This window comes from Eretmochelys imbricata, chromosome 14 (assembly GCF_965152235.1).
Source record: "Eretmochelys imbricata isolate rEreImb1 chromosome 14, rEreImb1.hap1, whole genome shotgun sequence".
In the NCBI taxonomy this organism is placed as follows: Eukaryota; Metazoa; Chordata; order Testudines; family Cheloniidae; genus Eretmochelys; species Eretmochelys imbricata.
Window position 1 is genome coordinate 30189320 of NC_135585.1, and position 4964 is coordinate 30194283.

Sequence of the window (4964 nt, forward strand, 5' to 3'; positions counted from 1 at the left end):
TGGTTTAGTTTCACAGGCAAAGGATATGGGTTGGAAACTGCGTCATGGGCCAGATCCCCAGCTGGTGTAAATGGATGTAGCTCCCTGGAAGTCAATGAGTCAGATCCCCAAGTGGTATAAATAGCCCACGCTACTCTGAAGTCAATGGAAGTGTATCAATTTACACCAGCCCAGGACCTGGTCCTTAGTTTTTAGTGTTTGTCTCTTCGTGAGGAACTTCAAGCAGCCAGGGCAGCCTGAGCTGTGGGTTCCTCTGGTGGCTGCATCCCAAGAGCTGCTGGTGCAATGCAGGAGAAAAACATCTCTGCTCCCCTAGAGGTGACTACGTGGAGTTAATGAAGGAACAGGCTATTCCAGGCCAACTGAGACTCTGGTGCCAAGAGGCTCTTAGCTATTGTAGATCCCCTGTCTGTGCTACAAATATCTGTTTTATTTTGCCATCCTGTGGGGACCCCCTTTGTGATCCAGCCCTGCCTTGTTTTTAGCTAAAGGTCCTTCAAGAGATGCTGTCATCATGTGAGATGCAGGGCAGGTGCTCTTCCTCCTCTGGGGGGTTAGGGTCAACTAGGGCAGGTTGTCAGGATGGTTTGCTCCTGAGGTGAGAGCAGAGCTGGGCTCACAGCTCTGGAGACCAGATTCAGCTATTTAGCCCCAGAGCAGGGATATCTTGGGCTCTGACCTTGTTTGAAGCCGGCACAAACCAGGATCAGCTCGAGAGCTGGGACTGTCTTTCAGTCCCTGATCCCATTTAGTCCATCACCTTTCACCCAAGCCTGCCCTAGGAGGGAAGCAGGGAGCGCCCATCTGTGCTAGGAACTGCAGAGAGACCCCTGCAACTCAGGACATCCAGCGAAAGGATGCGACAACAGCTGGTGAATACGACAGTGTTGGGGGCAGGAGAGAGAGAGAGAGAACCAAACAATCCTGGCAGTGGGTGAATAGATAGATAGATAATGACCAATGATTCCTAACACAGTCGGATCAAACGCATCGCAAATTGGAATAAAGACCAACAAGGTAAGTTTTCTATTTCAATTAAATATGTTAGAGTATTCATATATGGGGTAAATTTAATATCAGAAATATGAATTGCAATTAGAACTCTTGAAGACTTTTACTATCAAATTATGCAGATATATAGAGATGATCAGATTTTATTTTCCACCAGAAAAAATTGACTTTTCATTGAGGTTGTGAAAGCCAAACAGTTTCAGCCAAAAACTGTTCGAACCTGAAAATTTTTAGGCATAATCAAAAAAAGTTTTCATTTTTATGGATATCAGAAACTTTCCATGAAAATATATTAATTGAAAACTGAATTTTCCTTTGAAATAAAGTAGAAATTGTCTGACTACTCCTACCTGGAAACTTAGCTTTTCACCAGGGTGGGGAACATAAATATTGTCCAATAACACCATAATTTCCAACCCCATTCCCTCTATTGCAACCGTGTTTGTCTGTTTCAAAGGGGTAGCTGCAGGATGGTAAAACTGAGTAAGTAGCAAAGTTGGTCGCCCAGAGAATGTGTTTTAAACATACTAACCTCTCTAAACTAAAGCCCTGAGAGTCAAAGCTCCCAGACAAAGGCTGTCTCTCTTTATCCTACCCAAGGACAGGCAGGAGGTTGATGGAACTAGAACCCAGATCTCCACTTCTACCATCATAGCCTCTGTCCCACACTGCTGCCTGCTAAACAAAAATACTGTCAACATGTGCACAGAACATGCACATAGGAAGACACAATCCATCCCCAAAAGAGTTCACATTCAAAGTACACAAGACAGACAAAGGGAAGGGGAGGAAAGAGAGGCAGCAGTGACTGCTCCATGGTCACAAAGTGAAAGAGGCAAGACTAGAACCGAAGTCTCCTGACTCACACAGCACAGAAATAAAGTCACAGAGGGGAACCACACAACCTAGCAGCAACCGAGTGATGCGACCAGCCCATCATCACCCAGCAATGGGAGTGCAGCTGGGATCTGGTGCCATAAATCAACGTGTAAGTAGGCATCAGGCGGTATGTGGGATGTTGGGGTGGAATCATCACAGAAAAGCTGCCATGCGGGAAGCTGGGTGATTCTGTGCTGTGTTTCTCAGTTAAGTGGGAATCAGACTGTGCTGGCATTTTAGTATTTTAGTTGGCCAAGTTGTGAGCCTGCTGTCTATAGCAATAGGGGCATAATTTTGGCTCAGATTGTTGGATTTGATTTGTACTTTGTTCCATCTTTCATCCTGCATTTGATCAAGCCACATCTTGGGCCAGATCCTCAGATGGTGTAAACTGACCCAGCTCCAGTGACTTTAAGGGAGCGATGCCAATTTACACTCCTGTAATGACGCACCAGAGTAGTGACCTGGTTGTGAGCGGTGAGGAGCCCTCACTACTCCAGACAATGGAAGTGACAAGTGCTGTGCACCTTTGACATTCACACCATGAGATATCATGGAGAGGGGAATCAGTGTCATTCCCTCTCTCACTATAACCCTGACCATTGCTCTTCTCCTTCCCTCCACAGCCATCACACAATGAACTAAGAAAGATAATGTCCAACCGAACCACCGTGACCGAGTTCCTTCTCCTGGGATTCTCTGATGTTTGAGAGCTGCAGATTTTGCACTTCATGGTGTTTCTAGTGCTTTACCTGGCAGCCCTGACAGGGAACCTTCTCATCGTCATAGCCATAGCTCTTGACCACCACCTTCACACCCCCATGTACTTCTTCCTGATGAGTTTGTCCATCCTAGACCTCGGCTCCATCTCTGTCACCATCCCCAAATCTATGACCAATTCCCTTATGAACAACAGGTCCATTTCCTATTCTGGATGTGTCGCCCAAGTCTTTTTCCTCATCTTCTTTGCTGTAGCCGACTTCGCCTTACTCACCATCATGGCGTACGATCGATATGTCGCCATCTGCAAACCACTGCACTATGAGACTATAATGAACAGGAGAGCTTGTGTCCAAATGGCAGCCAGTGCCTGGATCAGTGTAATTCTCTATTCTTCATTGCATACTGGGAACACGTTTTCGATAACCTTCTGTGGAGGCAACATGGTGGATCAGTTCTTCTGTGAAATCCCCCAGCTACTCAAGCTCGTCTGCTCTAACTCGTACTTCAATGAAGTTGGGATTATTGGATTTGGTGTGTGTTTAACCCTAAGTTGCTTTGTTTTTATAATTGTGACATATGTTCAGATCTTGACCACGGTATTGAGAATCCCCTCTGAGCAGGGCCGACTTAAAACCTTCTCCACATGCCTTCCGCACCTCATTGTAATTTCCATGTTTCTTTCCACTGTTGTCTTTGCCTACATGAAACCCATCTCCAGCTCTCCGTCAGCTCTGGATCTCGTGGTGGCTGTTCTCTATTCCGTGCTGCCGCCAGTGATGAATCCGATCATCTACAGCATAAGGAACAAGGAAATCAAAGCTTCCCTGAGGAAACTGACTGGGTGGAGGTTATTCAACTAGAATAAAATGTCTGTGTTTCTCTTATGAACATGGTTTTATCTGTGGTTTTTTACAAATACAATCAACTGATGACATTATTGTCCCCATAAGAATATGGTGTGTGATTTTTTTTATGCAAAATGCTGTCTGTATAGTGGTAAATCCACACTAACTCCACTCAGTCAGTGGAGTTCTTCCAGGTTTATACCAGTATAAGTAAGATGAAAATCTATCTATCTCCTGCTTCTATACTGCCACCCCTCACCATGTTATCTGAGTACCTTCCACATAAAATCAGTAGCCATTAGAAAGTACCCAGTGGACTTCATGGAGTCTCTGGTTCTTCTTCTTTTTTGGGGTCAAAGCTTTGCTTGGGGTATGATGGGTTTTGGGTGTCTGTTTGCTGATGTGACAGAGTGGGATACGGCAGCATCAGATCATGAACTCTGTCTTCTGCTCTCTGGGTAAATATTGATATGGTGACTGCAGAAGTCTGGGCTTGCTCAATAGCCGTCTATCGCTCTTTGTTCATGGCAGCTCTCCTCCTACCTGAGAAAGGTGCCTGTTACTTCGCTGAAGGACTATCACTCAGAGAAATGAAGACTGACTTTTCTTGCCTTTCACCTACAGGCCCTGCAGCATGGAACAAGTCTTTTGCTGTATAGGGAGTCTGCAAATGATGCGCCGGAGGGAGGGGCGGGGGGCATGGCTGGTGGGTCTGGAAGTCTTAATTTTAGCACATGACAAAGAGACAGGGGACCTATTTAAGTGCAGACTCCTACCCTGTGTCAGGTGCCAACCATAATCCCATGTAAGAAGGACTTGCAGGAGTTCCTTCTATCTAATCTAATCTAATCTAATCTAATCTATCGTAGGATTCCACACTGTCACACATCACCATGCTATCTGAGCACCTTCCACCTAAAATCAGGAGCCATAGCAAAGCCCCTAGTAGACCCTGAGGAGCCAGAGACTCCATTCCTTTTTTTGTTCTTCCCCTAAGGGTAAAAAATATGATTGTGGTATCAGTGCAATTGTTTGGTTCCTGCTTCTTTCTCAGATTTTTTTATTTTATTTTAGGGGGTTTTTTGTTTGTTTTTTTTACCGGTGGATTGATTTGTTTCTTTATGAGGTGGGAGTGCCTGGGCACAGGAGCACCGGAAGCTCCCTAGAAGTGGGGGGCCACCGACACCTGATCCCAGGCCCCACTCCCACACATCCTCTTTCCTCGAGGCCCTGGCCTCGTGCCACCTCTTCCCCCTAAGGCCCTTCCCCATGCTTGCTCTTCTCTGCCCCCTCCCACCATCGCTCACCCTTAAGGCCAGTAAAAAGTGGGAGCACACAGCCCTCCCACTTTTAAGAGTGATGGATCCATGGCCCCCTGCCCCCCCCCCAATCTCCATTCTGGTTCCTCTGCCTGGGGAGATGCTGAGTGTTTGGGTAGACAGTGTTGTCAGTATTTTCTCATTTATTGGGCATGCCCGTATGTCATCTCCTTGATGGGGTTTTCCG

At 46.2% G+C, this 4964-nt stretch overlaps 1 pseudogene; it reads left to right on the top strand.

Moving 5' to 3' along the window:
- Positions 1-2543: 2543 nt before the first annotated feature.
- On the top strand, positions 2544-3473 carry LOC144275191 (olfactory receptor 14A16-like; annotated as a pseudogene).
- The last annotated feature ends 1491 nt before the right edge of the window (positions 3474-4964 follow it).